The following is a 13,383-nucleotide window of genomic DNA, read 5'->3' on the forward strand; positions in this document are numbered from 1 at the left end:
GTGTTGGTTTGTGGCTTTTTTGCCCTTTAAACTGCTGATATAAAACTTGGAGCAGGAACACGGTGTACAGGTGACCCTTTGTTAACAGAGTTGTTCAGATTTTTCCAAACCACCTGATGCACACGTGCATCTGCTGTAGCGCTGATGCTAACGGTCGCGTTGCAGAGAAATACAGCTTGCTGTGAGGGACTCTGCTTTCCGTGTGATTGGGATGGCTACTGTTCAGTAGGTATTTTATTGGTAGTAGCAGAGCTCATAACCAAGTGAATTAAACAGGTTAAGACAAGGAGTTAAAACATCTTCCAAAGATCAGTAAAGCTGCAGTTACAGAATACCTCTCTCTTTAAAAGATGTCAATAAACTATTTTTGTTTTCTATTTGGTCAGCGATTTGGTGGCCATTTGAGTTTCAGAGCGATTGGAACGGCGAGCACTTCTTTCTGTATGTGTTTGTCCTCTTTCTGCACCCCCCTTCCCCTCCGATTGGGTGGGGACATAGGAGCAAAAAGGGATTTAGTGAGTCAGGACAGAGCGCGAAGTAGTGAGGCTTTGAGGAAAAGGTTAAGACTCCTGATTAGATAGACTGGGGAAGCAGAAGCCACAGATAAGACCAGGGAAAATAATCTTAGATTGTGAAAGATGCAATGGGTTCTGTCGTCTGACATTGTGTAAGTGTCGGTGGCCGATTTGAATGGAAGCGCTTGGATGTTTTCTGTTTCACATGCGGCTCAAGTAAGTTTGGAAAGAGGGAGCATGCATACATACCGATGTAAGTAGGCAAGTTACTCATCCTTGACATGGTAAACTTGGATAAAAGTGCCACACGACCTTGGAAACGTAGGCCAGTCTCGAGGCTTTTTCCCCTGTTTGATCTGACTAGGGAAACACTCGGAAGCCGAGGGGTGACTCGCTTTCCCGGCAGGCTGGGGAGCGTCGCAGTAGTCAAGTGGCTTAGGCAGGGCAAGAATTCTCCTTTCGAAAGTGCTGCCTCTGCCTTTGGGGGGATCTTTGGTGTCTTGGTGCCCGCGATGGCAGGAAGTGGGTACGTCTTGATCCCGGTGCCATCCGAAGGGTCTGATTCATACGTGGTTCATTGCTCGGCGGGTCAGCAGGTTTGAGTAGGTGGAAATAGCCATTCGTTCCTGGTTGCTGTGTCGTTCGACTTAACTAAATCCACGTTCAGAAAAGCTAAACTGTTTGGGAAAAAAGATTAAACAAGACAGTCTGACTAATTGAAAATGAGAGAAATCCTGGATTCTCTTCATTCTAAAAGATGGAAATTGACTGTGAACATTGAGTGTACTTTATGCTCCATTATACTTTTCTCTAAGCTAAATTATTCTTTCTTTCTCTCTTTGTCTATATCTACAAATAAAGTAGGTGAATTTATCTTAATCTTAATTATGATTTTAATAAGGCAAACGCAGATTTTGTTACTCTCTATTCCTGGAGTCCTTGGAGAGCCAAATTTTGGAAATATGTGTAGGCAATACTTTTTAAGAGCAGTCTGCAACCCTGATTTTTCAGAAATGAAATGCTTGCAATTGCCATGCTTCTGACATGACCCCTATGCAATAAACGTAACTGGTTAATCAAAAAGTAGCTGGAATAGAAGGAAAAGGAGGAGAGTGTCATGTAAGCATTGCTGGGATGGTTAGCCACTGCCTGATTTTTAAGGTGAGAGTTCAGAAACAACTAAGGTGTTTTCAGCCATGGTGAAAAGCTAAATTTCAGTAGTGCTGTTATAGTTGTTGCTGAGGAGGTCCTGCTGTGCAGATAACATTCCAATAAAATTAAAGAGTAAAATTAAATAGATCATTTGTCATCTTTTGGGTGGTTCCTATGTAGAGAAACATTCAACAATACTAAATTAAAATACAAATTTATGTGCCTTTTTGCTGTTTGTGATTTGTACAACAATTGCTTCTTCTTACATGTGTTTTCTTAGATGAGTTCTTGCTCCTCTCCTGCTTACAAGCCCTCTCATTTTGTTTCTGCGACGAAGATGTAACAATTTATGACATCACATTAATATCCATGGCAACAGACTGTAAAGTGAACAACATATTACATTTGCATTGCAGAATCAGCGGTGAGGGAGATGGCTCTTGTTGAAACATGCATAGGTGAAATAACTCCAACAGTGAATACTGGAGATGCCTGTGAAGGGGAATTTTTTTGTAGATTTGTTTCCTCAAATGTCAAAAAACTGATCTTTAAAAGGAGTTCCAAGTACAGAAGAGTCAGAGGTTGCATCACTTCTTTGGTTGAATAGAAAGTTGTCGTTGCTTCCCAGGCTCTTCCCTCTCAGTGCCTTTTTACCATCAGGGAAAACGTTCTCAGTTGTGTCTTCTGTTTGCAATAACTCTCAGAGGAGAGATCTTAACAGAAGAGATCTTTATAGACAGGGCTGGCTTTAAATTAATAGCTGCTATCTATATATTCAGCCTTAATATTATGAGAAAAAGTGCATATTTGATGGTCTCAGGACGTCTGTAAAATCTTGATGCTTAGTTTATTGTTGTGCACAATTCCAGGGATTTATGTGTTTCCAGAATGGCTCTCCAGTCTTCAGTAATTTGTTTTTTCCATCCCCAGTGCTGTGTACCTTATCATCTTCGTTATTATTTTTCCTTATAATACCTCTGCTTATAAACAAGAATAAATAAATATATTCTTATAAATAAGAATATGCTGATGAAGAAATTGGTTTTTTCTGTCATCATCTGAAAAAGCATCTGTAGTATTCCCTGCTTGCCAAGGCAGATTGGAATAGGTGGGGAAGGGAGGGAGAGAGGCTGTTTTCCAGCAGTGAGTTGTTAGAGTCGTGGTTTGGGGCAGTACTGCATGCTTTGGCTGGCCAGCCTTACAAGCAGCCGTGTCCTGTGCTCGCCTGATCGCCGTTCTGATGGTCTGTGAAGGGGGAGGAAGAACTGATTAATTTTGTTGGTTAATTTTGTAGTCAAAAGTTTCCTGTGTTGAAAGGTGCTGCCAACGTAGCAGTTGTACTAACAGGTAACGTTAACGTGCAGCTCCGTGTTGTAAACGTCTGCTTCAGTGTGGCACGGTCCCTAATTGCGGCAGCCTCGTTACGTGTAAACTAAAAACTCAGAAAATTTGAAATGTTCCAGCAAAGGCCAAATGTGTGAAAAATATTAGTTAAAAATCAAAGACAACTGAAAACGTGCAAGTATCTGTCCAACCGATGGAAGTAGTGGACATAGGGATTCTCAAAGATCTTATTCAGCCTTTTGCAGGGGATCATTGTGCAGGTTTGATATTGGACACTTCGACTAGATTATTTTTCAAGGAAGTTATTCTGCTTTTGAAGCTGTTTCAAATGGAGGGTTTTATTTTAATAGTAGCAATTAAACTGTTCCTACTCAGAATCTGCCTTGTTCTAATATGTTTATTATTGAATGCGGTCATTTTTTTCAGAAGTTTTATTTTTAGCATGTATGATCTAGTATCCTTTTCTTAATCTGAAAAACAGATCCTGTGTTAGGAGTCCAGGAGCTGGTTACACTCAGCTCCCTCTGCCGGCACTCGGTCAGAAGATGACAAAAATATATTTAAAAAACCTGCGTGACATTCTGCTGCCTAAAAATCAGACCACTTCGTCGGTAGAACCCAATACGCAGCGGTTTTGCACAAAAGCTGTTATTTCACTTTAACTTCAGTTTAAATACAGTAAATGTTTGCTCACAGATGAGCACAAAGTATTTTGGCTGCTTCCTGGGGAGCTCTAAAATCCTGTAAAAACCAAACAAAATTACAAAAATAGGGTTGTTGTGTCTCTGAAGTCTTTTCTAGCCTTTTATTCTGTGCCTGTAGTTTGGAAGGTCTGCTGTTCTCTCGAAAGAGACATGAGGGAAACGGTTTGCACTGTCACGTTTTTAAAAAGAGACTTCGCTTCAACCACTCGTGCTTAATACCTGAACTGAAGATGCATTTTCAGTTTCTTCCAAAAAACAGTAGCAAAACTGAGTCTCGAAACTTAATTTTTCTTTTGAAAATGCAGTACTTCACTTAGAAGCGTCAAGTCTGACCATGAACATTGTTGTGATGATGTCTGGTTGTGGCTGGAGTCTGACCCGCTGTTTCTGAAGTGTGGATAGACATATTGCTGACTACTGTTTTCTGTGTGCATGTTTGGTGATTGATGGGTGGGTTTGTTTTTTTTTTTTTTGAAATTACTTCCATTTTTGTTTCAGCAAGCTTTTGAGTAAATAGATTGCAAAGCCAATTTTGTAGTTCACTCCTGTGTGAAATATTATGATGTGAATTGCAGTAGGGAGGTAGGAAAACAAGTAGTAAAATAAGCTTTTAAATATTATTTTCAAGTGATGTATAAACTGGAAGCAAATGTGTTTGCTCAACTCTTTTTCTAGTTTTCAGAAAATATTATGAAGAGGACTTATCTAATGTTCTACATATGATGGAGTTAGTGTTGTAATTCACACAACCCTTAGCTGTTACGAGTTTGTGGTACATGATGTATGTTTAAAATGGGAGGCTGCTATAAAAATATTTCCTATACTCCTTAGATAAATCAAAATCTTGTTTTCTCACAATATAACATTACAAGGAAGTTAAGGAAAAGAAGGCTTTCTAATGAAAATTGTTATTAGTATAACCATTAGGTTGAAAAAAAAAATAAATAAAGGAAAAGAAGAAAATAGTCTGGAGGCTGTAAGTAATGACACAGTACCAAAAGGAAGTGTGAATGGAGAAAAAATGAGCTCAATTCTTAATTTTTACACAGAAGAGTGAACTCAGATTTTAGCTAATGGAAACCCAAGTTTTTACTTGGTTAGCTAAGCATACAACTGAAATGGAAGTATTCTAGCTTTTCGTTTGCCAAGCACAGCCTTGCTGGGTGGAAGGAAGAGAGCGGTGGTCATGGAGAGACTGGGCACCATTGCACCCTGGAATTTCTCTGTAAACGTATCCTTGGATAGGCTGGAGATCTTGTCTGTCTCACATTCCTAGTCTTAACGTATCAAAGACTGGCAGCCTGCAAGCTTATTGCAAAGCAGCAAATGGGAATGCGGGAAGCTGGTAAAGATGGTTATATTTTTTCCTGCCCGTAATCATACCCGTTGTGTAAGGCGAGTGCATCAGCCTCGGCGGCACGCAGGAACGGAAAGGTGGCAAGAAGCGGTTCCGTTGTCACCACCCCGGCATGTCTAATGAATCGTGTTTCCATGTTCTCTCGGTCCCGCTGCGCAGCGCCCTTGGCCAGGGCTGAGCCTCCTGGGAAACGCTCTTTGGGATGATGGCCGGGAGCGCAGCAATGCCGGCTGTGGGGCGGGGGGCACTGCCCAGTGCCCGGCTTTCGCCTGCGGCTGTGGGGATTCCGCACCGGGGCTGGCGCGGGAGCCACGGCCAACCCGTTGGGTGGCGAGTGGAAGGGTTGGCAGGGGCTTGGCTCCTCGGAATTGCACTTCGGAATGGAATCTCTTGTTCTTAAGGCAAATCAAGGAGAAGGAAGAAGGCATCTCGGTACTGCTTTCCCAAATGATCTGTCTGTGTTTCAAGAATGACGTCTTGCATACTTCACAAATGAGAAAAGAGTTTGGGTTCCTTTCGCTTTCCAAGTATGGATTAACACGAACTGTGTTTTTCCTGAGAACAAGCCTTGTGCTCCTCTGGTGGTGGCTGAACTTGCTCTAATTTCTCTTTAAAGAGACTCTTTGCCCTCATACGTTCTGTTACCTCCAGCACAGCTCCTCGACTGTAGGGGGTGGGGAAATACACTCCACGTGCTTTTGATGAAAAACAATGTTTATGTTTAGAGAGGAAAAATAAAAGTCCACATTCTCATTGTGCTAGCAGTGCAGAGGGGAAGATCTTACAGATCAGAAATAATTGGGTATTTTTATTTTCTTTGAACCTAGAAAGATGAAAAGGCAGAAGTGAAGGGTTTGCAGCTGACTGGGAAGGAGCGTTGCACTCATTCTAAGTCCTGGATGGTCAGTGAAAATGGGAGGAAATGAAGAGAACTTGGAGATTTGGAAGGGGAATCAAATTTGGAGAGTAGAGATTGCTTCCTGGGATTGGGAAAGCATAGCAATACTATTTATTTTCTTTCAAATTTTTTGGTTACTTTCATGTTCTTCTGAGAAACTATTTTTTAATGCCCTTATACCAAAGTGTTGAAGTGGGAAACGAGATGCACCAGAAAGTGAAAAGTTCAGAAATGTGGGAGGAAATACTAGAAACTCCCAGGAGTAAACTTCAGAGAGTGCTTCTTTCTTAGTGGCATCCTTAGCCCTGAACGCTTTAGAGGAAGATGGTGAGAATCTCTCCAAACTTTTACTCCGTTTTCACTATGATCAGGTTAATGGTTTTTAGGAAACACCTCTGTGAAGAAATACGAAGTAGCTTGAAAATAAAACTGCTTAACACAAGTACGTGGTGGGACAGATGAAGCCGTGTACGTCAGCGATTTGGGGGGAATCTTCTGGCACGTGAGCACAGGTTTCCCACTGCAAACAACTTCCCGCTTTCCTGTAGGAAGCAGTGGAAACCGCATGAAAATTGTGCCATATTCATGCTCCTTTTACTTTTTCTTGGGACAGAGCTGGTGATTGTGAAAAGCATTCAAAGCAAAAGCCACACAGCAAACTTCACTGGTTTATTTGGAATCTCTTCCATCTCTGCAGCGAGCTGCTCAGCTCTCTGGCGTAGCTCGTTTTGCCTTCCTACATAGAAAGCAAACTTGAGCTATGATTACCCAGAAATGTTTATCCTGATTGCATAGATAATAATTTTGGTTTTGGAGAAGTTAGGTATTACCCCTGGATTTTTGGAATGTTTTGAAGTGACCTTCTGAAGAGCCAGAAGTGATTCCATGCTCTGTGTGACTAGCTCGTTCCCAGTGCCCTTTGAAATGTCAGCCACGATGCTGGGAACGTTTCACTGTGAAGATCTGCACTGTGGGCTGTTACACTGCAAAGGCAAAAGGGACCGTGCAGGAGCAGAGGAATGTGAGAGTACGGGACAGGAAGAGGGAGAGAATGTAACATTTAATGTATGCTTTATAAAAAACAATTTTGTGCCTACCGGGAGGGAGTAAGCAATAAAAGTAATACTTTAAGTAGTGCTAACATAATCTAAGTGCAGGTAGTTACCTACCATCTGTTTTTCAATAAATAGCTATTATGCTAATTTCTGTTTCAATGCGCAACAATTAAAGCGTTGTAGTATTCCTGTGATATCCAGCAGCTGTTACCTTTGAAGGCTCTATTTATCTTTCTGAAGTGCAACAATTTTAGTTTCATAGTCAACTTTGCTTGGAAGTGTTAGTTTTTATATAGAAAATTGTGGCCCATTGAAAATGCAGACTCGGGTCATGTGTGAACAGCAATGCTCAGTGATAGTCTGCATTAATACTCCCATTTCCCTGGAAGTGTGGTGCACAACTCGTGCTGTTAAGGATACCTTGGTAGGACCTTGATGGCAGATGCTTCTGTGCGTGCACAGCACGTGTTCTCAGAGCTTCACGTAAGCTCTGTTTGCAAATAGATTAACACAAAGGGATTGTTCTGCTGAGCGTTTCTTCTGGACTGGTTCTTTTTTGGCTGCTGAGTTGACTTGGGAGACAGCGCCAAGATGAATTCTCTGTGCTGTAAAAGTAAGCAGTACAATTTCCCTACAATCATAACCAGTGCAAGGAAATTAGATCTCTAAGTGGGTTGAATCTGATTTAGTAATAAGTCAATTTAATCACTAATGACTTCAAACGCAGATTTTACAAGGTGATCAATGGCAGTATAACAATGATCGATCAATAGCATTGTGTTTAATTGGATTTTTATGGGTATGATATAGTTTTTCAGAATTAATGTACCGTTGCGTTGCTTTGTTACTTTTTTAACTCAATTTTTTAGAAGAAGTGATGCTTCAAAATGCTAGTTGGCCTTTGAAATATTGTTTGAAGGGCACGTTAATAAAAATTAAAATGAAAAATTAAATGCTTGCTTTTAGTAATTGAATTTCTGATTTTGCTGGAGTTATTTGGTCGTATGTTTTTAAAAACTGTATCTGCAGAGGGAAAAACCACCACATTCTTCATACTTTATGCTAACAAGGAGACAAAATATGATAGAGTAGGAAGGGACGTACACTGCTCTGAATATCAGTGCCGAGTAGCTGGGTAACTCCCCTTCCCCGGCAGTTTGACATAGTAATCTTCCCTCGACGTAATCTCCTTGTCCCATGTGCCCTGCTTTAATCTATCAGCATTTCTGCAGCGTGCAGCAAGAAATTGATTTTCGGTAATTTTAATGGCTGAATAACTGGTCCTGTCCCAGAGTGTTTTTTCAGATTTGCAGTGGCCAATGTGGTAACTGAAGCCAGTGTTCTGGATAATAGGTTTCATTAGTTTTGATGCCTGAGGTTAAAAAGCAGTAGGTGGGAATAAAGACTGGTTTTGATGTCTAGACGTTCATTTCAGCTGTTGCTGCAATATGATACATTAAAAGGAAATATGTAACATAGCTCTGAGGAAATATGTATTCTTTGAAACTAATTCTACTTTTAAACTGCATAAGGCAGTGTGACCTGAATTATTAAAATGTGGGTGGCTGAATTTCTTAAAGGTATAACTATCTCTGCAATGCCGACACAGTCTCGACTTGCTTTCTCTCCTTCCTTGCTACGTTTCTTTTAAGTAAAATATGTCAGTTTGGTCACTGAAGCAGAACAGAGATCTTATTATCTTTCCAGTATCTCCGCTGGGAGACCTAAAATTATTGAAGTGTTTGCTTTGATATTTTGCTGTGACTTTTCTCCTTGAAATTTTTATAATGGTTCTTTTTTTTTTTGAGAACATGGCTGGCTTCATAAAAATCATTGGACACTTTGAAGGCCTTAATATCTCTGACTTGAAAATAAAAAAAGGCCCCGAGCCAACTAAGCTGCTCATTAATGTATGTTTAAATTATAAATTTCCAGTGTGAGTCTAAATTATTGTACTGCCTTTAATGCTTTTAACATCCATCTGCAAGAATAAACTTAAAATAAGCACATATGTTCTATTCATTTTTTGAACTTACGGAAATAAAATGATAACAAATATTTAAAAACTTTGTGTGTGAAGCCTATCGATTAATTCCCATTCTGTATGGAGACTAGCAGTGAGATTCAGCACCTCAGTTCTAATCCACTATGACAAGTGTCAAATACACCTTTTTTTCTTTTTGGATTTTCTGCTAGTAATATCTTGTCAATAAGAAAATAAAAAATATTTTCTCTGTGGAAGGTTTATTTGCAACTGAAAAATACTGCATTGTACTCTTTTTCAAGTGTAACACTCAGAAGGTTTTTTTACCTTATTCCTGTACACACTTATATGTTGGATAAGGGTAATAGGCAGGTACTCAGCTGCAACAGTGACTTTTATTTTTACTGCACAGTGCCCTGTCAGCTTACACAGTTATTTTTTGCCATTGTGTCTGTTAAAACATTGCTTTGGTGTTTTATTAACTTTCCATTAAAATTTTAATGACTGTTTATATTTTCACTTTCTTAACTTTTATAGGTTGAGACAATGATGCCTCTTCAGATAAATGAATAGAATAGTCTTGTACAAAACTGGCTCGCTCAAGTATTTCCCCTTGCTCCCCTTTTGAAAGAGACTGAAAATTTCACACTTCTTTTTGGATCCATATGCTGCTTCAGTGCTCTCTCTTTACTGGGTTTAAAGAACACCTACAGTAAGGGAAGTCAGACTGACTATCTCAACTAAGCAGCATTACAGTTAATGGCAGAGATGATGAGACCTTACCTTCTTTATTTTTTTTTTTTCCTAGAACCCAGAATTTTTAGAGATGGAGCATTAATAGATGTAGTTGTTTATTTTGAGAGGTGATCTTATTTAAAAAAACAAAACAAAACATATGTAGTCATTGTGTATTTTGGTGTTTATATATATACACACAGAGAGAGATACAGATATGTATATAAATCTGTCACAGTAGAGGAATAGTAGATCTAACAGATGATGAAGGTGAGAAGGAGCTTGGACATCCTGGAGGTCATCCAGTCTGTCATGCTACTCAAAATGGGATTGCCATAAACAACGGATCAGATTAGCGATGGCTTTGTCTTCCCAGGTCCTGGGGAGACCTGGTGGTGGCCCACAGTTTTGCCCCATCTGCTTTGCTGCCTCTCCAAAACTCTTGATTTGTCTCCAACTTCCACCAAGCAAAAAGTAGTTACCTGCTGTCGTACTCTTTCTCTACTGAAGTCCAATCTTTACATGATTCTTGCTCTAGAATTTTTTTTTTTCCAAAGATGGCTTTCACAGCTGTTGTATGTGTAAAATTTGTTGCCTCTAAAGAGAAATGTTTCAACTAGAGCAACAGAAAATCAGGACAGGATATAGGTGCTTGACATAAGTATATTTCTGAGCCTGTGCAGCACCTGCTTTCTGTTAGCTATGTGCCCAAAAATGCTGGCAGGCAGCACTGAGGAGAGCTTGAGTTGAAAGCAGAGTGTTAAAAGCATTACAAATCCTTGTGTGGACGGACAGAGACCAACAATTATTTCCTAGTCTTCAATCTTCTGTAAGGACAAATATTCTTCAAAATCTAAAATCTAGTTACATGTGAGGAACTTTGCAATTTACAGGGATAGTCTAATCTCTAGTGTTTTGCCAGGTTTTGTCGCTGGTCACCGTTTGCATCTTGAAGTAACTTGCTCCAGTTATTTCTTTTCTTTTGGAGACTGGCTCAGGAAGCCACAGAGCAGAGAGGAAGTGAAATGCTGCAGTTCTAATTTTTTTTGTCCTCATTTTTGATGCAACAGGCATATGTACATACTCTCAATTGTGAGATGAACATTTTTAGTAGGATAAAGAAGTATTAGAGGTAATTACAGTAAGTATAGTGCATTAATATATCTGGGAATCAAAGGCATTATTTATTATAGGAGAATGGTTATGAAGATGTCTTACAATAAGCTTACAGTTAAAATTAATAGGGAAATAATTTTCTTTCCATTTCATATATAATTTATGTGAATGCTGAGTAATAAGAAAGACAGTTTGGAAAATTAGAACATTGAGGGATGATACCACTTCAGACTTTCCCCTTTTCCCTGTCCCACTCAACTGCTGCTCCTCAGGCAGTCTGATCTCAGTGGCACGCTTGACCCTGGGGACTTACCTACAAGGACCTGTGCCACGAGGTTAACATTCCCTTTTCCTGCCTTTCCTAGGCTGTGGGACACAGGCCCTTGCAGAGCTGTTCCTTCTCCTGAGTGCAGGGTAACCATGCATACAGCTGGTCTGCTGTGTAGGGAGGGGGAGTGCTGCCAACTTCCATTCCCTCATTTTCAGACACTTCTGCTGGGATACATAGGCCTTTCTTGTTGCACCAGTCCTGGGGAGAGGGATCTTTGTTTGTGGAAGAGCGATAGGACTGTTCAGCCTAAAGAGGAGCTGTGCCAGGCACAGCTAAGCAGGCCAAAACATAACAGGTAACGTCAAGTACTTAATGAAATTGATGTTGACATTCTGTAGAGTTGGTGTTGTTTTACCTTAAAACAGTGTAAAATAGTTTTGCGAGATGATATGGGCTGGTGTTTCATTGAGTCCCGTTGGTTTATTGTCTATACTTTGAAGTAGAAGAGGGTAGGGAGTTATGATTGAGAATATCAGAAGTGGCTGTGAGAAGTTTCCTTTTAAAATCACGGAATAAATTCTTGTCTCCTGTTTTGCATGAAGTTCTTAATGCGGGCACAACACTGGCTTCTGGCACAGATGCTCTAACAGGATTAGGGTGGAACTTGAGAAGAGCTCAGTGCTGTGTAATAGTGAATTTCTTTTGAATTAACGCATTCTGTCAAAAAAGTTTGAAGTTTTATTTAAATGTGGAGTTTTCAGAAAGGTGAATTCAGGTGTGATCTCTCTCGTATTGTAATGTATAACTGTTTAAGTGCCAGACTGTACCAGTCTGCAGTTTAGTTCTGAACTGTGTAGAATTTATACATCAATAGCTCTGAAAACGCATGGAGATTCTGAAGTGTTGTTAGAATACTGGTTAAAACATGAAATCCGAGGCCGTGTGAAGCTCTGTCTGGTGAACAGCTATGGCACATTACAAACTCGGTGTCAGGAAGGTTTTGCAAGCATTAAAGGGGCCTTTAATGGTTTTGCAGGGAAAAATATTTGGCTCATGCCTATGCCCAAAAAGCACAAGTCTGCCTTTTTATTCTTCTGAGAAAGCGATGTGATTTAAGTACTAAAGCCCTGGCTTTTTCATTCTGTGAAAGGAGAGAGACTCTGTTACCAATATTAGCATACCACAATATTACACGCTCAAAAAATGTGCCTCTTCTTGTTTGAGGTTTTATGACTTACGGTTACGCAGAGAGGCAGCAGAATAATGAACAATGCTGGGTTTGAGGCTTTGAAGCTGTAGTTGAGTACTGCTGGCAATATTAGTATTTTTCATGCAGCAGAAACTCCTTAGAAGCTTCCCTTTAAACAGGAGTGTAGAGTAAACTATACTTAGATAATAATCTCTGCATGATAGACATGCTGTTGGAAGGTTTCAGCCTTTAAATTGGCCAAGGAGGGGTGTTAAGTATTCAGTTCTTAACACGTTGTAGAATTTTGTGTTTGCATTTCTGAAGATCTGCAGAGTACTCCTGTAAGATTGAAGTGACAGAACTCAGACAATTAACAAATTCTTACTCCTTGACGAAGTTATTTAATCATGTGGTTTTACTCTGCAGCTGAGATTAAATCTTACTCAGCCAGAAGATGCAGAATCTGGTACAGGCATACCAAAAATAGTTTTTCTCTGGGTAGTTTTGGCATCCAAAAGCAATGGAGTAAGGACAGCAGATATTTTTGAGGTTTGTATATCCTTCAGACACTCGTTCAGGTGGCTAGTTTATTCTGTGCTCCACTGTGAGAGATTAATAGGTTACTTTCTTTTAACTTTCTAAAATCTCTGCAGTTTGATACAGAGCTTACAGGTTTTATTTTGGGATAAAAACTGCTGTGTATCTCGTAAATCTGCTGTCTGTTGCTTAAACTGCAATAGTTTAAGTCAGTGCAATGGAGGAATTTCACTTGAGTGTGACAGTGAGAAGTTCAGGATAGATGCTTAATGTTTAAGTTATGTAAATTGATTTTACACCTTTAATGATTCACTTTGATTCCTGATTGTCTGCATCTGTGGTTAGGTTTTAAAGGATGTCTCAGCAGTCATGGCAACGAATAACCATTAATTCCTCACTCCCCCTGCTTTAATATTGAATACTACTAACAAATGTGTTTGCTTTTATGCTTTTGTGTTTTATCTTTTTTTTTTTAAATTCAAAGTTGGTGTCTTCAGCAACTAAAGATTAAAGCTACTTTGCCAAT

General features: G+C 39.7%; 1 protein-coding gene across 2 annotated transcripts in view; it reads left to right on the forward strand.

The window, feature by feature from the left end:
• The window catches only part of MED13L (mediator complex subunit 13L), a 195,682-nt gene that overhangs the window by 77,558 nt on the left and 104,741 nt on the right, over positions 1–13,383 (forward strand). The gene's annotated exons all lie outside the window — the stretch shown is intronic.

Source organism: Tauraco erythrolophus, chromosome 19 (assembly GCF_009769465.1).
Source record: "Tauraco erythrolophus isolate bTauEry1 chromosome 19, bTauEry1.pri, whole genome shotgun sequence".
Classification (NCBI taxonomy): Eukaryota; Metazoa; Chordata; class Aves; order Musophagiformes; family Musophagidae; genus Tauraco; species Tauraco erythrolophus.